The sequence below is a fragment of the Hylobates moloch genome, unplaced genomic scaffold (genome assembly GCF_009828535.3).
Source record: "Hylobates moloch isolate HMO894 unplaced genomic scaffold, HMol_V3 SCAFFOLD_22, whole genome shotgun sequence".
NCBI lineage: Eukaryota > Metazoa > Chordata > Mammalia > Primates > Hylobatidae > Hylobates > Hylobates moloch.
In genome coordinates, this window is record NW_026652297.1 from 31900257 (window position 1) to 31922557 (window position 22301).

Consider the following 22301-nt stretch of genomic DNA (forward strand, 5'->3'; position numbering starts at 1 on the left):
ATGATACTGGTGTCATTTTATGAAAAGTTCTTTACTAAAGAGGAAAGAACTAATCCACCACCCTTTTTACACATTGGGCAAGAGCAGGTGTAATTAAATCGAAAATATGTTCTTGATTGACTTCTAAGCAGCTCTGTTGAATGGAGCGGTGATTCCAAACACTGATCGACAGTCTTACAATCAACAGAGCAATGAAGCAAGGACACGAGCAACCAGTAAGAGGCCGTCCTGTGAGGGATGATAACTGCTTCTTGCTGCATAGATGGAGAAGAATCTAGACATAGAGTTGTGACAAGTCCATGCCCGAAGCTGATTGGGCTGCTCACACAGCATGTGCATAAATCGCAATAATTAAGCTCCACTGGATAACAGCTGGGCTGTCACTTCCCACATCCTCCATGCTGGCCTGCCTGAACAGAGGCATTAATGACTTGCCTGGCTTTATCTAAATTAGGCTCCTTTGTAGGAAATGATATCTGAAAGTAGCAATAATAACCAGAAGCAGTTACATTTTGTGTTGATGGGAAATATTAGTATAAATAACAAAATAAGAAATGCATATCCAGTGACTAATCTCTTGTGGGAATATTTCCATGGATGGACTTCCCACATTCTTACTTTCTTTGAAATGGATATGTCAGCATCTTTCCCAGGACTCCATTCCTGGGGGATTATGGTTGCTGGATTTATTTTGACATCATCATTTCACAATAAGAAGTGTCTAAAGAAAGAAGTGTCTATAGAAGTGTCTAAAGAAAGACTTTGAAGACTTCACAAGATAATTACAAACCCATCAGGGGTGTCAGGTGGCCTGTAACAGTGGCTTAAAACTTGGGACACAGGTAAAGCTGTTAAGGAACAAGTCCTCTCATTCTTTCCTTTTTATTTTTTAATTAGTTGGTTGTGTTGACCAGAGATCACTAACATATGGTATGATTGCACTCATGCATACTGCGATTGGGTCACACACAAGGAAATTGTAAATGATTTTCTATTTCACCCACCTGCCTATCTTTTACCCTTCCTTTAAACACATTTAACAGACTCTTGACTTTCAATTAAACTCCAAATTTTAAAATTCTACTCTAACACTTCCCATTTAAAGTGCAGTCATAACTGGGAGAGAACAAATCCATACCAGGATGTGGCTGGGTCCTGAGTGATAAGCTCAGCTCTCGAAAGCCAGCCATGCCTCCCACAGGATCCAGATCCCTTGGGGGAAGTTACAAGTAATACCACAGCTCATGGACTGCAGTAGCTCTTACACCTATAATGCCTCAGGTCTACTGTGCCTATGCACTATATTAGGGCTGAGGACAGATATAAAAGCCACACTCTGTGCCTTTCAATACACATTAAAGGGAGAAGAGAGGCATCTTATATGGTTTGGCTGTGTCCCCACCCAAATCTCATCTTGAATTGTAGCTCCCATAATTCCCACATGTTTGGGAGGGACCTGGTGGGAGGTAATTGAATCATGGGGGCACTTTCCTCCATATTGTTCTCATGGTAGTGAATAAGTCTCACCAGATCTGATGGTTTTGTAAGGGGAAACCTCTTTCACTTGGCTCCCATTCTCTCTTGTCTGCCACCATGTATGACATGACTTCCACCTTCCACCATGATTGTGAGGCCTCCCGAGCCACGCAGAACTGTGAATCCATTAAATCTCTTTTTCTTTATAAATTACCCAGTCTCTGGTATGTCTTTATCAGCATTGTGAAAATGGATTAATACAGCATCCTCGCTATATCATGCTGGATGGTAAATACTGGTTAGAGATTTACACAGGGTGCTGTGGATCCTCTCCCAGCAATGGGAAGGTAGGCAGTGAGCAGAGATTGAGGAAGGTGCCCAAGATGCCCCTAGACCATGCATGAGAGGTCTTTCTGTCTTTTCTATTTTTCTGTTTCTTCATGTCCTACCATTTCTTCTTCTTCCCACTTCCTTCTTTCTTTTCTTCTTCTCCATATTTATTCATTCTCTTTTACTTTCCCTTTTCTCTTCTCATAGTTTTTCCCCTCCTCCCCTACTCAGACCTCCGTTTTACTACCTGCCCCCACTACTCAAATGGGCAATGCTTAGGAATGTTGAATTTCTTATTTTCTCTAAATATCATGTTTTTTTAATGTCTCTGGACTTTGGCACATACATAGACAAGCACACCATGTGATCCAAATATGTTAGGATAGTTAGGATATAATCATAATGTAATACTTCCCAGCTAAACATCAATCTCATCCATTTCAAGCCTGATGTTTAGTAAGAAATAAAATATGGCAAGGGGGCAAAAAAAAAGTTCACTTAAATCTGAGCTGTTCTCTGCTGAGTAATATAAACAAAATATTTTAGTAGAAAAGTCTCACTCCAAATATGAGTTATATTTTTAAAAATGAAAAGGCAAAATAGACTTTTGTGGATATACATAATTCAGTAAGCATCAAAACCATTGGTTTGAAACTAACATAAACCATCTACCTTTAGCCTGAACTTTAATAGTGCTTGTGCCATTGGCATTCTGGGGAGAGAATTTATTGTTCAGACTGCCTTTGTATCATCAAAAATTAAAAGCTTTTATACTTCAAAGGATACCATCAAGAAAGCAAAAATAAAAAAAACAGAATGACAGAAAAATTTTATAAACTATATATCTGATAAGGGGCTTGTATCTAGAATGTATAAAGGTGTCTTACTATTTAATAACAAAAAGGCAAATAACCCAAATTTAGAAATGGACAAAGGACCTAAATATATTTTTCTTTAAAGAATATACACAAATGGCCAATTTTCACATGAAAAGACATTCAACATCATGAGCCATCTGGGAAATGCAAATCAAAACCACAATGAGATACCACTTTATATTCACTAGGATGGCTATAGTAAAAGAAACACAATAACAAGTGTCAGAGAGAATACGGAGAAATCAGAACCCTTGTGGACTGCTGGTGGGCATGCAAAACAGTGTAGCTGCTTTAGAAAACAGCCTGGCAGCTCCTCAAAATGTTAAACATAGAGTTACCACATGACCTAGCAATTCTCCTCCTACGAACATACCCCAGAGAAACGAAACCATGTGTCTACACGAAAACTTCACATGCATGTTCATAATATACATAGCATTAAAGAGAGTCAAAAAATGGAAACTATCCCAAAGTCCATTAACTGAAGATTGGATAAAAAAAATGTGGTATATCCATGCAATAGAATATTATTCTGCAATAAAAAGAAATACAATGCTGATACATGCTACAACATGGATGAATTTTGAAAACATTACATTAAATGAAAGAAGCCAGTCACAAAAGACCACCTATTTTATGACTCCATTTATGTGAAATGTACAAAAAGACAAATCTATAGAAAAAGACAGTAGATTTGTGGTCGCCTAGAGTTGGGAATAAGGGGAGAAGTGGGGCATAATAATGGTTATTCTTCTTGTGATACTGAAAATGTTCTAAAATGGATTGATTGGCTGCACAACTAAAAGCCATTGAATTGTATGGTATGTGTGAATTGTATGGCATGTGGATTATATCTCAATAAAGCCTTTAAAAAAAAAAAGACTCCCTGGGACATTATAGAACTGATCCCACAACCACCCACCCCAGCTCTAAATGCCAGTAGCACTTCTTCTGTCATTGTGACAAACCACTAAAACACCACAGAAATTTCCAAATTCCCCCTGATTGAGGGAACGCACTTCCCCCCTATTGAGAATAACTGGAAAAGAGTAATGCTGAGGCTGGGTGCGGTGGCTCATGCCTGTAATCCCAGCACTTTGGGAGGCCGAAGTGGGTGAATCACCTGAGGTCAGAAGTTCTAGAGCTGGTGAAACCCCATCTCTATTAAAAATACAAAAATTAGCCAGGTGTGGTGGCAGGTACCTATAGTCCCAGCTACTTGGGAGGCTGCAGCAGGAAAATCGCTTGAACCTGGGAGGCAGAGGTTGTAGTAAACCAAGATTGTGCCACTGCACTCCAGCCTGGGTGACAGAGCGAGCCTCCGTCTCAAAAAAAAAAAAAAAACGAAATAAAAATAAAAATAAATAAAAATAATAATAATGCTGAATGAGGTGACGAACGAGCACAATGGGGATGCCCAAGGCTCTTGCCATCAGGTACTCATGCAACGACGAAAACAAAAGTCTTCCCCACTGTTTTTTCTCTAAACTACAGGAGAATCTAAAATCAGGAAAAATAAAATGAACCTTCCTTTAAACCATCCTACATATTTCTTTCAAAAATGCATTGTGACATTTTCAAAATTCATTTTCTTTCAAAATGCATTCTTTCAATGCACTGGCATTGTGACATTGGGAACAATCTCACATTAATTTTTCTGAGCCTACTTTCATTTCCAAAATAGCCCAACATTTTAATCTCTGAAATGGGGGTGTTTTCAAACCCATAATCTAGATAGGAAACGATTTCTGACAACCTGTAAGAGTGTCTGTGACACGGTGCTTCCACGGCTCTCCAGTAAAGAGTAATCTAATTGAGAGAAAATATATTGACAATCATACAGGCAGAGAAGAGGGTGAATATGGAGTGAAGGATTAGAAGGAATGATCTCAGCTCAACATCATCAATGCTTATGTAACAAAAAGAGGTCAAACATGGAATAAGAAAAGTCAGACAAATGAATTATGTGATGACTTAGTGAGTGAGAGCCAGAAACCACCTGAGTATGACTGTGTTATTATACTGGCCTTTAGGAATGACAGCCAGCGCATAGGACTTAATATATTAATCACAGCCCTTTAATCTCTCTACATGCTGATTACCATCCTCTCTTAGGATTTGGAGTTACATTTTTTCATCACACACACACAAAAATGTTTTATTTGAAAGAGATAACCCCATTCCATCCCAAATTGAATGCTGTAAGTCGGGTGGGGCTAAGGGTGGAGTCAAAGCTATCCCTACATGTAGGCCAGTGGCTAATTCTTGTCCTAAATGACAAAAGACCTGAGCAATAGATGATGTGTAGATACATGTGTTGGCAGAACATTTGTCACCCATGGGCTATGACATGGGGAAGGCAAAGACTAGTGATGGGATTCCAATTTGGGAAGACATTTAAATGGCACCTACATGTATGAGGGCCAGGCCTAGGAGATTCTAAATATGCAGCCAAAGCAGGAGTGACTTGAGAAGACAGATGAGAAACAGGAGATTGGGGTAGTTGTGGTTAAGAGTCTAGACTCAGAAGCTAGACTGGTTGGCTTTGAATTTTAGCTCTTCCCATCTCTCATTGTGTAATGCCGGAGAAGCCACTTAACATGTCTGCGCCTCACTTTTTCCATCTGTCAAATGGGGTTGGTAGACAGTCTCTACCTCAAAGGCTTCATGTGAGGCTTTATTGAGTTACTCACCCAAAACACGTCGAAGGGTGTCAGGCGCACAGATATCCCTGGAGCTTTATTATTCCACCAGGAAAATCTGCTACCGGCTGCTCTCCATATGTACTCCAACACATTGCCTACTAGATGCCCATGTTGGGGCTGCTGGGAGTGATGGCTTTTCATTCCTCATAGGAAAACACACCAGGCCTAGGGCTATTGGAAGAAGCCCAAAAAGTTATTTCTCGTGCTTATTTATTCTCTTGAGGGCCATTCTTCATTGTAGCTGGGAAATGGTCTCATGACTGCCCAAGCCAGAAGGAATTTTAGGGATGTGAGCCCAATTTACCCATTTGCAGATGAGACAATGTGCTCAGAGAGGTGGCATTAGTTGCCCAACATCACTCAGCTGTTACGGCAAAAGTGAGCATAGACCCTAGCCACTCACTTTAATACTTTTTTCTATTTCACCATGATCTGGGGCTAGATCTGAATGATTCAGCCTTCCAAATGGAGGCTCAGTGGCACCAACCTAGGGGGCTGAGTGTGTGGTGCTCATAGGATCCATCAAAAGCCTGGGCAGTTCATCCCTCAAGCTCCCTCTTCATCATCCCGAGATCTCCAGGAATGGCCCAGCTGTCACTTGGGGACCTGAAGGACCCAGGAGGACTCCACAGAGCCTCTTGCTCAAGATGTGGGTTTGGAGACACAAGTGCCTCTCTGGAGTAAGGGTAAGCCCAGAAAACGCCATTCATGCACTTTCTCAGGAAAGCTTCAGCAACTACAAGCAGTGGAGATAATGCAAGTCAAAGGAGAAACCACCCAAAAGAGGGGGCAGTTTAAACTTAAACCAGCACAGCCTTCAGAGAGCCCCCACTCTATGCCAAGAGTGCCTCAGTCCTTCCCAGCAGGGAGTCCACCTTCATATCATGCACGGCAGGGATGACTGCTTTTTTCCAGCCCTCTGAAGTTACATTATGATTCCCTTTGGGGGCTATCATGTGACAGGGCAAACTGAAAATATTTGTTTTGCAAACTTCACCCCAACAGGGGAGACTACAGACAAGCATGTCAGCAAGTGCCTGTGGATATTGTGTTTTGGAAGCTTAAGTGCCCTCTGGATTTCAAGGGAGTGGATTTCATGAACCCTGACAGATTGTCAAGCCAAGATAGGGGGTCAAGTCTAAATTTGGAACTTGCCATCTGACTTTTGAAAGGCACTTGCGTAGGAATAAAGGTTACCCTTCGTTGAATTTGTTAAAACAATTAGAGGCAGTAATTAAATGTTTCAACCCAATTTCACATACCAAATTTAGTCCTAATTCCAGCTCTTCATGAGAAGAAACCATCTTCAGCCTGCAAATATATTTCATTTCAGGCCCTTTGGTTCAGGAGCCCATGAAGGAATTAACCAAAACCCTGGTTATTGAAAAAAAAAAAAAAAAAAAGCAAGAGATTGAGCCCCAGCTAAACTCCTGCACAGTTGTGGCCAGTTTTGATTTACCTGCTGCTTCTAAACAGATGCTTCTGAATTCAAGGCCATGTACCTTGAACCAACAGATGGTTCTGAAAGGTCATGAACTATTTCTGTGTCCTAACTGGTATTTATTGACACATGGTTACCTATACAGGGGACATTACGGGCAAAGAAATCTTCTTTGGGGCCCAAACCCAAGGATCAGCCCCAAGCCATGGTGAGCCAGTATCCATAACCTAGATCAGTGGCTTAGAAAACTTTTTGGCCTTAGGACCTCTCTGCATTCTTAAAAATTGATTCACAGCCCCCAAAAGCTTTTGTTTATGAGAGCTGTATCTATCAATATTTACCATACTAGAAATCAGACCTAATAACATTCTTAAATATGTAGTGATTCATTAAAAAATAACAATAAACCCATCACATATGTAAACATACATAACACATTTTTATCAAATATGAGAACAGATTCTAAAACAAAAATAATTAGTGAGGACAACGGCATCGTTTAACATTTTTGCAAATCTTTCTAATGTCTGGCTGGAAGACACCTAGAACCTCATATTTGCTTCTGCATTCAATCTGTTGCAATATGTTGTTTTAGTTATATGTTGTTTTAGTTATATGCTGTTTTAGCTATACGAAAAAAATCTCGTATATTTAATTGGAAAGTAAAGAAGTTTATAAATTTTTTTTAGATAATTCTGGATATTATTACTGCTACACAAAAGTTCAACAAATAGTAATTTCTTAAGGGTAAAAAAGATATAAAATTGTGTCAATTAACTTTTTGTTCATTAATGTGGCTTAACATCCATGGTCTATCTTGTATTTTGCATGGATCTTTTACTCATGCTTGATTTCAGAACATCACACAGTAGTTGTTTGGAAAATATTGATTCACTAAGTTATGCATGTCTTCCAAAAGTTGACACATTTCCATATTACAGTAACAAGAAATCACATTTGTTATTATCACTTCTGGTCTCATCAGAAATGTGTTTAATGTTGGGCAGCTGTCAAGCTGACAGTGATGGATGTAAGGTTTTCAAAATTCCATTTTTCTAATGTCTAAATATTCTCTTGATAGTTTGAATTGCATCATTGGCAACAAATCCATTCAGTGCATATGTCAACACATTGGAAAAGATAAAAAATTTCGTGGTATATACTGAAAATAGTTTTATTTAACAGATCCTTCTGAAAGGGTTTCAGAAAGTCCCCCCATCAACAAGGTTCTGTGGACTACACTTTGAAAAGCACTGGTTTATATGAAAGGTTGGTCTAAGGGCTGCCCCATGCCCCTCCACCTGTATCTCACCTTGGTTCCCAATGTGGCTTAAATGGAGGAAAAGAAATGTTTTCCTATTCCCTAGCCATATGAAACAAATTCCAAAACAAGAAATAGCTATCTAAATGGGGAAAGAGATTGTATGAACCAAGAAAGCAAGCCATGTAGAAGAAAGAACACTTAACCACTTGACTCCTCTCCCAGAAAGCACATAATAAGCAGGTGTTCCTAAACTGCTGACTGGTACAGCCATATCCTTCCTGACAAGAGTAATTGACAGAGAAATCTTGAGCACCTCCCCCATCCTCCCAACAGCTATAGCATGAAAATTTCATTCCCTGCACTTCTTTAAAAAAAAAAAAAAAGCGCATTTATTCTTAATATAAGGAACAAGATCCAAAGTCTACCAAAGGTGCTAGTACTTCCATTCAGGAAGTAATCAGCAAAATTCCAAAAAAAGACCTGCATCTAAGTGAGACTGTTTCTTATCTTTTCCCTTTGTCCTAAGACCAGTATCTCAAGACGGTTTTCAAATGACTCTTTGATGCTTTCCCCAGAAGTTGTTTTAATATTTTATTTTCCAAAGTAACTTTTGGTTTTAAAATTGTATTAGGCATATTTTCAAACATACTTAGAAGTGTTAAAATGATTAATTGGGGGGGTAGTCATTAGGCTAAGACAGCTCCAGCACCTTGGGTTCCCACATAAGCACACCAAAACCCAAATCAATGTAAACAGTGAAGGGAAACTTGAGCTTAACCAATCAGAAACTGCCAACTCACCTCTAACTGGAGACTTTACCAATCAGGAACCTCCAACTAACCTCTAATTAGGTATTTTCCACTTTAGCCAATCAAATATTTCCTTTATCTTGCTTCCAGGAACACCCTATAAAAGTTCCCCCTTCACACTCCTACGGTGGAGCAATGAACCACTTGAGGTCTGGTGCTGCCTGACTCATGAATCACTGAATGCCCAAATAAATTCACTGAGATTTTAATGTGCCTAAATTTCTCTTTTAACAGCAGTTAAGAAAATAAAGAACCTCCATATAGTCTTTACCAAGATCAACAATTATTAAAATTTTGCCCACATTTGCTTCAGTTATTTCTTTTTCACTTTCTTTTTTCTTCTTCTTCATTGAAGTATTTTAAAGCAAATTCCAGACATCAAGTCATTTCACTGTACATAATTCAAAAGGCATTTCTAAAAACATTGCTTATGTAACCAAGACGCCATTATCACATGTAATAAAGTTAACAGTCATTCCTTTGTTTCCTGTAATACCCAGTCCATAAAAAATGTTCCAAGTTGTCTCAAAAATGTCAATTACATTTAATTGATTCAAATCAGAATCCAAACAAGGTCCACTCATTACCTTTGATTGTTATGTCTGAATTCTCTTTTAATCTAGAGTTTTTCTTTCTTAGTTTTTCCTATGCCAGTCATTGACATGTTGCAGAAACTGTTAACCGCATATAAAATGTTCCATACTCTGTATTTGTCTTCTTGTGGTGTTTGCTTGTTTCTCCATCTTCTTTGTGTTTCCTGTAAATGGTAGTTAACCCTGCATGTTTTATTAGATTTAGGTTCAATTATTTTTTTTTTGTAGGAATCCTTCATCAGTAGTGCTGTGAGCTTCATATCACATCACACCAGGAGGTATACAATCTCTAGACATCCCGTGGTTAGTGATGCATGATGGATCAATGAATTCAGAAGGTGGCAGTCTGATCTCCTCTCCTCCCCCATTATAAAGCTTCCCATCAAACTTTCACCTAGTGCTTCATCTGTTGGTGAACCTTAACTGCTGCAAAATGCTGAGTCTTCGTTTCATGATGGCCTTCACAGCTTTAGCTGGAGCTATTCTCTAATAATGGACTCTTAATCTCATCATCTAGATAAGATAACTCTTATCTTATCAGGCTTTGTGATAACTCTGAAGTTATAAGAAAAGATTGAATAAATGTCTAATTCTTTACTTTTAGTTCCTGGCTTTTGAGACAAGTTGCTTTTACTTTTGTTCCTTCCAGTAGTGTTCAATGAGCATTTTTCTAAGTATCATTTTGAACTCCTGGCTTTCTATACAGTAAGTATGTTTCAACCAGTCGCGTTCATTATTCTTTTTAATATTCAAATATCTCATCTTTGGCCAATGGGAGCCCCTTCTTTTTGGCCCCTGTGTGTTTCAAACATGCACTATGCATCTTTTATAGCTTCCTTTTAGGCCCAGTGGAACATTCCAGGGTCTTAATATATATTTCCTTTCTCACAAATGCATTCAGTTATTCTCCAGGGTTCTTGGTGTTCTCCAATAGCAATAGTATTTAAGATCACAGTCTCAGTCGATGGAATGTACCCGTTGATTGTGGGCTGTCATTTCTTTTTAGCTTTTTCAATGGACAAATGTAGAAAATATGTAATTTTGAAATAAAAATTTCAAAGGTTCATACTAATATTTCCTATTCAGGTATTATAGAGCTTTACTTACATTCTCTAATTTTTCACTTATACTTCCCTTTTTACACCAAAAATTTGGCTTTTAAACATTCCTAGTATAATTATTTGTTTGTAATATCTTATAATATGCATAAAAGAGATTCAAAACAGTAATTCCAATGTTACCCCTAACAAACTATGGAATTGAACTTAATATAATTTTGCTTTTTTATGTTTCCTTACTATGTATTTCACTAAAAATGTACAGTCAAAATACTGTTTTAAATATTAAGACAGAAATAATTTTTTTCTATTTGTGGTTTATTCAAAAACTAGTTGTTAGTGTTCACTTTAGGTTGCTTTTCATTTTTAGATATAGTTTTTAAGTATATAGTACATTTATAGGTTTTGGAAGCCAAAATTACATAACAAAATGTATATTCAGAGACGTTTCACCTCCAAATCTACCCCACGCATTTTCCTCAAAGTACCCCATTCGGTAAGTTTTATCATCCCAATTTCAGAAATGAGAAAATGAAGATTCAGACGTATCTTCCCTCATCTCGTGCAACTTGTAAGTTGTAGGAAAACATGTTTGAGCCTAGATCTGTTTAAATCCAAAATCAAACAGAGGCTGCCATATTTGAGGATGCCCATCAGTGGAAATAGCATAATGTTACCCTGAGGAAAGGAGTCAGATACCTTCGATGTAGTGCCCTGTCACAGGCTTTGACAAAGAGCACCACCCTCGGGTGCCATGCTATTGTTCTTCTTTGGCCATCAGGAGGAGTTTCAGACATACGTGACACTTTCCCAAAAAATGCAGGAGACATGGTGACATACACACCATAAACCATTAGTGAGGATGACTCCCAGGGGAGATAAGATATATATAAACAAACACGCAGTGTTCTTGCATTTTCGTGGGATTTTTATGGGTTACATTTTATCTTCAGTCATAAATTGATTATTCACAAGAAGAAACGTGTTTTTCTGAAAAATGGCTAGCAACATATTGATCTGAAAACTTCGGGGAAAATGTGATGAAGCAGAAAATTAATGGAGAGTAGAGAATTGAAAGTGTTTCAGTCTTTTGAGAATATAGTAATAATCCCGAGCTAAGGTACAAATGACTTATTACTAATGTTGTTAGCCATGTCTTGGATGCTGGATTCATTTGTCCAATAAAATTTATCATTAAAGATCATTTATAGGAATAATTGCAATCAGTGGTATTCATGAATAGATAATTCAATTGGAAAATATTTCTTAGATGCCCCAAAACAACAATTAATATTTATTGAGCCTCCTTTATGCACTAAGGCTTTGCTAGGTTGGTGCCAAAGAAAAAGAACTCAGCCGGGCACCGTGGCTCACGCCTGTAATCCCAGCACTTTGGGAGGCTGAGGCAGGTGGATCACCTGAGATCAGGAGTTCAAGACCAGCCTGGCCAACGTGGTGAAACCCCGTCTCTACTAAAAATACAAAAATTAGCTGGGCATGGTAGTGGGTGCCTGTAATCTCAGCTACTCAGGAGGCTGAGGCAGGAGAATTTCTTGAATTCAGGAGGCGGAGGTTGCAGTGAGCTGAGATCTTGCCACTGCACTCCAGCCTGGGTGACAGAGCAAGACTCTGGAAACAAAAAAAAAGAACTCAACACCTTGTTGGGGAGACCTACATGAACATATTAAATTACAATTGAACCCGTATTTAATGTAATATTTATTAACCTTAAAGGAAGAAAATGAAGATAGATTCCCTATGTGTTAGTGACTATTCCATTGGAAGGGCTTGATTGTCATGTGAATTTTGGGAATGTAAAAGGATTCTCATATATTTTAACATGCTGTTGTACATGGTCAATCTCCAAGAGCATTAGCAGGCAATCTTTCCCACATGTGTTGGACCAATGGAACCTTTCTTCATGGAGCATTTTTATGAAAACTACACTGAGAAATGTTGGTGGTGGAGATAAAACATGAACAGAAAATGGCAAAAATCCACTGTGGAGTAAGATAAGCATGTTAAAAGAAGTACTTTCTTTCACTCTCAACACTCCAGTTACAGCTCATAAATCACAGAAGAACATGCAAAGAATAGCGACCACTGCAGTTTGCACAATCTTGGCGGATTTTCATGACCTTGCTATGCCAGCCATTATTATCAAAGGATATAATCTGATAGCTCACAGGCGTTGGCTCTTCCAAAGCCATAAACATCCCAACACCCTTTCATCACCATAGCAACCCTATCCCAATTACCAATGGTAACAGCCTCTCTTGTGAAAGTATACATTTTTGCAGAATATTGCACAAGCTCCCAGAAAGAAAACAGCCAGAGCACCACCTGGTGGGCATAACTCTCTCCTGCAAGCTCCCAGACCACTTTGAGGGGCAATGCCAGGCACTCAGAATACCAAGGCTTCCTTGCTGCACAAATCCTCCCCATTCTCAGAAACAGCATGACTACACAGAATTTGCACAGAAATAAACGTCCATCCTTATCTCAATGGAAAACAATTCCCAAGCCTAGTGGAAAATTCTCAATACACAATAGAAAGCCAAGACGGAAAAGTAGGAAGGAGAAAGTAGAAATAGAAGCAAAAATTTGGTCTTCAAGAAATGGATTTGAGGGAGAGGGGAGGAAGAACATCAGGATAAATAGCTAATGCATGTGGGGCTTCATACCTAGGTGATGGGTTAAGAGGTGCAAGTCACCATGGCACACATTTATACCTATGTAACAAATCTGCACGTCCTGTACATGTATCCCAGAATTTAAAATAAATCTGGAAAATAAATATCCCTCATGGACTTTTTAATGAGATCCACTTTCTTTACTTTAGTACTCAATGAATAGTGAGGAAATAAGTACATAAATATACCCTTTAAAGTGAATGTTTTGCCCCATGCCACAAGGGATAAAAGTTGATCAATATAAACATTAATATAGTTTAAGATGGCCAATTATGAAACAGAAGTCTAGCAATACCCTTGAAGTCAAAGCACTCTGAGCTCTCCTGGTTATGTGACCCCATAAAGTCCCTTTAATATTTATATTCATTTGATTCGATACATGAGTTTCTAGCATCTATACCAAAAGAATACTTACTAATACATCATACATTTTGTTCATGTATTGTTCATTTTAAAAGTTTTCATTTGTCTTTTTCCTCTGGATTCTAAGAGAATTTTCCACCTTAGTTTGAATACTTTATTCATGGCGAGCTTATGTGTTTGTTTATGTATTTACTCACTTACTTATAAATTTATATATGTATATATATATATATATATATAAAACCAATTCTAATGCATGTCTCAATTCTGGTACACATTTTATTTTCCTGAAATACTTCCCAATATCATAAGGATCTCCTTTTATTTTTTTCTTTCTCTTCTCAGCCCATTTCACATAAATCTATTTTCTTATCTCTTATTATTAATTTGGTCCATATCTTCTGCAATTTCATAGAGACAAAGCAAATGCTACTTAAAATATATTTTTCTTTTCTATACTAATAGATATTTCTCAAAGCAATACCAACCATTCCTATGCAACTTAGTGCTATGAAAGCCTTGTTTTGTGCTTTTGTCTCTTTTCAGTCTGATTGCATTTTCCCTGTTGACACGTCCTTGAACAAGGACAATTCTACATGACCCTGGCATTGGTGAGTCTCTTTCTGCCCATTTTGTGTCTCTCTATTTTCTGTGGAGTCCTTATCACAGAACATAAGCTAAAGGACTGGCTGGTAATCATCTACATTACCATTCAGTGACACAGCAGCTGGAGGTGACTGAAGAAAAATCCTTGGGGAGCCCCAGGAGGCAAAATCTACCCCTGTGCAGTCTCTTTTGCATATTTTACACAAGTTTTCCCTATCAAATCTTGTCTTTGGTTTGACTTCACTACAAGGTTCCCAGGCGGCTGTGCCTGGCTTTTTTCCTGGCTTTGTTTCTGGAGCCACTGTTCTCCTAGGGCAGTGGAGGGAGAGCCCCTAGGGCTGCTCTGGCTTTCTGCCTGAAAGAGCCCTGCGGGACCCCAGCCTCCAGTTCTTCCCATTGCTTTCAGATTAGGTTGCTCCTCACTGGCAGGAGGAATTTCAAGAAGCATGTGTTTCCTTGTGTTCCTGAACCTGCCACCACCTTTCTCCCCTGACTCTTCAAGTTAGGGTGTGTGGTGCGCAGAACCCCAAAGACGGCCCCTCAAGATGCCCATCCTATGGAAATGGGGCTCTTCAACCAAACACCATTCTAGCTGCTGCTGTGAAGAGGTTTTGCAGGTGTCATTGAACTCCCAAATCAATTGACCCAAAGCTATCAGAGATAACCCATGTCCTTAGAGCAGCGCCACAGAGATTATCCAGGTGGAGCTAATTTAAAGACAGGAGCCCTTTAAAGCAGAAGGGAGAGGCAGAGGATTTGAAGCATAAGGATTAGATGGGTCCTTGCTGGCTTGAAAATGCGGATTCCACATGATCAGGAATGTTAGTGACCTCCAGCTGCACACAGCAGGTCCTAGCTGCAGCCTGCAAGGAACCAAGGACCTCAGACCTACAACCAGGAGGAACTGGAATCTGCCAACATGAATGAGCTTGGAACTAGACATTTCCCATAATTTCCAGATGGAGTCTAGCCTAGCCAACCCCTTGGTTTCAATGTCATGAGACCCTGAGAGATCAACAGAGCCAAGGCTAGAATCCTTACCCACAGAACCACAGCTGATAAATGGGTAGAGCTTTAAGCTGCTGAGTTATAGCGGCAAGAGAAAATGAATACAGAAGTATTCGTGGGCTACTTCTAGAATCCCCTCTGCTCTCTTGAGTTGACGTTGTGCAGCTTTTCTTGGGAAGGGAGCTTCAAGTCAACCCTCAGTGCCTGCCTTCAATCTGGTTCTATCAGCACGAGATGTAGCAAAAATGCATTAAGATAGTATTTCCATGTTACAGAAGAGTAAAGCTTGGAGACATTAATTTGCACAATATCACACAGCTACACATTTTTAGAGCTAAGATTTAATGCAAGTCCAAAGCCCATCTTTTTTCAACAGCGCTAAGTTGCCCATGTCAGAAATGTCAAGTACATGGCAGGTGTTTCACCACTTCCTTCTCCTCCTGTACTCACATCAGATGGCTCCCATCAATCACAGGGCTCTTTGGCAATGAGTCCAGATGGGGTCTCAGAATTCTTCCCAAAACAGGGTCCCAAAGCCTACAGTTAGCTCCAGTGATTGAAGTTGGCATAAGAAATGAAAATATTTTCCCATCTCCAGACTAATCCACGTCAGATAAAAATTCACCACCTATTTTTCTCTACCCATCTCCTCCTTTCCTTCCCCAGTTCGCTAAACACCTCTTTGGTCTTCTTTTTTAACCACTTACCCAAACCTTTGACCTGGAATGCCACAAATCTAAAAGATCTTCTATCCAGCGACAACAGCCCTTTGGAGACATAGCAAAGTCCTTTGCCGGTTTAAGCTCTGCCTCTCCCATGTGTTGTATTCAGCACAGAACGACAAGGGGTGAGCAGCAGTGTTAGAACAGATGTGACACATCAGCCTACCACCGCAGTCTGGCCTTTTTGGAGGAAGCTTTTCCTACCCTCCCAGACTAGGTCAGGTCTCCCAGGTGCACATCCTCTTAGCACCATGTCCTTCCCTACAGAGAACTTATCATTTTTATTCCAGCCTAATTTTCAGGTATTTTTTCTGTCTTCCCCTCCAGTCTCTTTGCTCCATGAACAAAGGCCACAACTGTATTTACCCAGCATTGTCTCTCAGCACCTAGCACAATGTCTAGAACAGGCACTCAAACATTGTTTCGTTTCCCTGTATTCTGAGATACTCTTCCCACCCGCCATGCAATTTTTCCCTGGTGAGCTCGTGGCGTTCAGTGATACCATTTGCATAAGCACAGAAGGATCTAGGCTTTTCATTAATATGTCATCAGTCAGACACCTGAATTATTAGAGGTTACGTAGCACCAATTACGGGAGGGGGAGCAGTGGAAGAACAAGTTGCAGAGGCTGCACCTGAGTGGCTCTGTTGAAGAGAGGAGGATGTCGGAGCCTACTCCTTCCATCTTGTTGATTTACCATCTCTAACGTATTTCCTCATGGTTTCAGTTGCCTGCTTTGCTGTTTGAAGATGCAGCCTGGGCAATCTGAAATAACTTTTGAATTAAGAGATTTGAACTGAAATGTTGCCCTTATCACTGTGTGATTTGTATGATCTTGGAAGAGTCATGTTCTCTCTCTAGGCATGAATTTCCTCATCTGGCAAATGAAGGACGAATGGTCTCTAAGGGATTGTCCAGCCCAAAAGTCTGTGATTAAATGAAGGAAACATTAAGTCAATAGATTTGTCAAGAACATGTCAGGATATTATGCCACTATAGTTTTTTTGTTTGTTTGTCTGTTTGTTTGTGATGGAGTCTCACTCTGTCACCCAGGCTGGAGTGCAGTGGCACGATCTTGGCTCACTGCAACCTCCACCTCCCGGGTTCAAGCAATACTCCTGCCTCAGCCTCCGGAGCAGCTGGGACTACAGGCATGCACCACCATGCCCGGCTAATTTTTGTATTTTAGTAAAGATGGGGTTTCTCCATGTTGGCCAGGCTGGTCTCGAACTCCTGACCTCAGGTGATACACCTGCCTCAGCCTTCCAAACTCCTGGGATTACAGGCGTGAGCCATCATGCCTGGCCCACTATAGTTTTGACTGGAGAATGATGAACATTCTGGGCTCCCCATTTAATCAGCAATATCTGGAATAATAACTGCTTCAGAATTGCCAATTAGCAGGGACAGGTTCAGTCACAGTCTAGTCCTGAATATGAGACCTGGAAGCTTTCTTGGTGGGGGAGGCATTATACTGGCTTCCTACCCAATAGCTGTTTCGTGCATCTTCCTTACCGACAGCCTGACCTCCTACTTCATTCTCAATATAGAGACTAGAAGTGTCAATGTTCCCTCTATCAGGAGACTTCCTCCCAAAACGGGGTCCCAGAGCCTACAGACAGCTCCAGTGATTGAAGTTGGCATAAGAAATGAAAATATTTCGCCATCTCCAGCCTAACCCATGTCAGATAAAAATCCACCACCTATTTTTCTCAATCCATCTCCTCCTGCTTTTCCCCAACCCGCTAAACACCTCTTTGGTCTTCTCTTTTAGCCACCTACCCAAACCTTTGACCTGGAATGCCACAAATCTAAGAGATCTTCTATCCAGTGACAACAGCCCTTTGGAGACATTGTAAAGTCCTTTTCTGGTTTAAGCTTTGCCTCTGCCATGTGTTGTAATTAGCACAGAATGACAAGGGGTGAGCAGCAGTGTTAGAACAGATGTGACACACCTGCAGCCTACCACTGCAGCCTGGCCTTTTTGGAGGAAGTCTTCCCTACCCTCTACCAGCCTGGCAACCTGAACATAGAACATGACCACATGAGTCCAAAAGACCTGAAGAGAAGTGTACAGATTTGGATTTTCTTCCCAAAGAAGAAGAGGTGGGCAGGAGAAACTTCTTCCTGCTTGTGGATGCAGTTGTGTGAGGATATAATTCTCAAAGCAACAACAGCAGCCACTTTGTGACCACGAGGTAGCCAACCCAAATGGAAGCCAGTGTGGTAAGGAAGGCAGAACAGAATTTGTTTTAATACAGATTTGTAATGATCTTATTGAGCTCTTTAAGCCAAGTTTGGAACTACCTTCCTCAGAATGAAAAAAACAAAACCAACTGGGAACGCTGTATCTGAGATGCTTGTAGTCCGCCTTTCTAGCATAGGGTACATTCACTCCAGCTGGTTTACCTCTTGCTATCAAAATACATAGGGCCTTTGTTGGTTGTTTGGATTTCCTCTCAGTGTTGTGCAGATCAACAAAATTTGGGGGTCTATTAAAGTAAATATGCTTTAAAATTAGTGGTTGCACCGTGTTCTTATTTAACACATCCATTCAGGAAACAATATGATTATAAGCATGGATTTTGATCAGATCGCCTAAATTTAAAACTCACATCCACCACTTACTACTTCTGGGATGTAAGGAAAGTTACGAAACACTCTACCTCGGTTCCCTTATCTGTAAAGTGAGGCTATTACTGGTATTTACCAGAAGAGCTGTTCTGAGGCTTTTGTGAGTTAACACATAATGTGCTTAGGACAATGCCCAGGTTAGAGTAACTGCTCCTTAAAGCTAGCAATTACAGCCAACCCTCTGCATCCACAGATTCTGTATCCATAAATTCAACTGTAGATCAAATATATATTTTTAAAAAAGGATGGCTGCATCTATACCGAACATGTACAGATTTTTCTCTTGTCATTATTCCCTAAACAATACAGTCTAACAGCTACTTACATAGCATTTACGTGGTATTAGGTATCATAAGTAATCTAGAAATGATTTAAAGTATACTGGAGAACATGCAATTTTTTTGTTTTGGGGGTTTCTTGGGGTTTTTGTATGTTTCTTTTTTTTTTTTTTTTTTGAGACGGAGCCTCTGTCCCCCAGGCTGGAGTGCAGTGGCAAGATCTTGGCTCACTGCAACCTTCGCCTCCCGGGTTCAAGCGATTCTCCTGCCTCAGCCTCCAAAGTAGCTGGGATTACAGGTGTGTGCTACCAGGCCTGGCTCATTTTTATATTTTTAATAGAGATGCAGTTTTGCCATGTTGGCCAGGCTGGTCTTGAACTCCTGACCTCAGGTGATCTGCTTGCCTCAGCCTCCCAAAGTGCTGGGATTACAAGCGTGAGCCACCAGGCCTAGTCTTGCATAGTTTACATGCAAATACTATGCCATTTTCTGTCAGGGACTTGAACATCCTTGGGTTTTGGTATTTTCAGGGATCCTGGAGCCAATCCCCCATGGATACCGCCGAGGGATGCCTGTTCTTCATACCCTTGACCGTATAATTTTGGGTGAATTACTTAAAATTCCCTGAGTCCTGGTTTGCTCATCTGTAAAATGAGAACTATCATACTGCAACTGCACTCAAATTTCTTGTGAGAGTTCATGCTGACACCCAGTACTGTGCCTTAATACAGAAACTCAGTGTAAAAATGCTACTTCATCCTCACTGAAGTCAGAATGTTTTTGCTGGCATATCAACAGAGCGTAAAATATTTTGGAGAATTGCTGTAAGCAAAAGAGTCCTGGTGCTGCTAAATGAATTATGGAATGATTTGTTTCCATTGTGTTACATTTTAAGGCAACGGGAACTGTGATTCAAAGAAATTCTTGGGCAAAGCAAATATCCTCTAATTTATCTTTTCTGCAAACAGGGTTTTCATATATCAGATTTGCCTGAAGAAAAAATTGCTTATACTGGATACATGCTTGTAACCAGAGAGCATTGAGAAACATTTCTCTCCAACATCCAGTTGTAGCATTCATAGAATTCAGGGTTTGGGGCTCCCTCCCAAGTAGACTGCATGTATGCTTCTTGTTTCTAGATGGGGATCTGAGTTTTAATTTTGTATTTTCCTCTCAATGAGCAGGTAAATAAGTAGAGGCCACCGTATGGCAATGACCCCAGAGCTTGGCAGTTTTGCACAGCTAAAAGAACAACGTTAGAATCTGATGAGCACTTCATGAATGGCCATCCTGTATACTTCCGCACACCCCTGAGCAAGTTACCCCTAGTTTTCTCACTAGTAATAAAGTGGAAATATGTCTACCTCCTTTTATTTTTAGGAGGATCAATACAAATTGTATATTTGAAATACCCGTTCTTCACATGGACACAGGGAGGTGAACATTACACACTGGGGCCTGTCGGGGATTGGGAAGCAAGGGGAGGGAGCGCATTAGGACAAATAGCTAATGCACATGGGGCTTAAAACCTAGATGATGGGTTGATGAGTGCAGCAAACCACCATGGCACATATATACCTATATAACAAACCTGCACATTCTGCACATGTATCCCAGAACTGAAAGTAAAATAAAATAAAATAAAATAAATAAATAAAATACAAACATTATATATGTGTTTTACATTATGTATTATATAAAATTAGTAGACAAAATTAACTCTTTTCTTTTTCTATTACATTTAAACTGGGGAAAATGACATTTTGTATTGTGTTCTATGCAATTTTTAAATTTGAAAAATCATTGTTTAAGGTAAAAAGATAGACATTAATTTAAAATCCTAGTTCAGTATCTATTTTGTATTTCATAAGGTTAACTTTTGAAAATATTTACTTTTCACACCAAAAATTCTGGACCATCTTATTGTTTTATTTGGTATTTGGTTTTAAATAAGGCATTATCTTTAAATAACAAATCATCTGAAAGTATTTAGTTTTGTCTTAAAATCGGTAGTTTATTGATTATTACTAGCCTTGTGATGATTATATGGATATTTAAAGTTAATTGAATGTGTATTTTGAACCCAACATTCCTAGAATGGGGGAATAAAAATAATTTATATAAAGCAAAAAAAAAAAGAAATACCTGTTCTGCTATAAATCATAGCTATTATTACTTACAATATTATATTTAGCACCTACTTTGGATACATGGTGAGGGCATGGGATAAAAATATGAAAGAGTGATGTGTCCTTTAAAATATCTCTTAGCTCTTTCTCCCCACAATAGGTTCTATGTTCATCCCGAAAAAAGCTTACAGAGAGAGCTGAAGAAGGAAGTTAACTTTTCCACTCTTCTCTCAGCCAGGGACCAGTGAGATGGCCTGAGGCAAGTCATTTGAAATCTAGATTCACATATTCATAAAATTTTGGCAATAACATCCATTATTCTTATCACAAAGAAGTAACTTTAGTGTCAGACTGATGTAGTGAAGAAAACGGAAAGAAGAAGGAAGGAAGGAAGGAAGGGAGGGAGGGAGGGAGGGAGGGAGGGAGGGAGGGAGGGGAAGGAAAAAAGAAAAAAGTAATTCTAGAAAATACTTTTAAACAAAAATATTAGAAAATATCTTAGAAAAATAGTTAGAAAATACTTAGAAAAAAATCTTAGAAAATACTTTTAAACAAATTAATTATCTGATGCCCACATACAATTCCATGAAGTATGGAAATTAAAATAGCCTGGCTCTCTTTGCTATGAAAGCCAAGCAGGCTATTTTTATAGCCAGAGCCTATTGAACTCAAACAAACTGAAATGTTGATTATATTAAGCCACAATGCAACTGGCAAACAGCTAGTCAGGACAGACTCCCAGTTTCTGGTTCAGCGTATAAAGAATTGAAAGTTGTTGGTTATGCTCATAACAAAAAAAAACACTGAACAAACTGAAAATCAGCAACTCTTCATAGATCCATCAGAGAACTGAGGTAACATGGCAAATCACTGCCCCCAAAATTAAAGAAACAGACTGATACAGAGAATCACAACTTACCAGAGCAGAAACCTCTGTAGGAACCAGTATTGGAGTAGTAAAATCTAAACTGTAGCTGAAAGATTGCTGGGGACTCTGCAAGAACAAGTCTTGGGGTTTAAAACTCCAGGGGAGGCCAGTCTTAGTGGATCCCCCATGTTTTGTGAATTTTTCCTCCAGGATCTCTACCAGCTTCTCATAGTGAAGGTCAGAGAAAAATCCCCTCTTGCTTCCAGCAGGGAAAGGTAAAATAGCAATTTTGAAAAATGCCCAGAGAATTCTGTTCTTCATAACAAGTCCTACTCTCAAAATAAACTATTTTACCAGATCCTAACTGACTGGGGTTTTACTAAAGCCTAACCAGTCTGGGGAAAGGGAAATACCAAAGTTCAGACACCTCTATCCTTCCTGTCTCA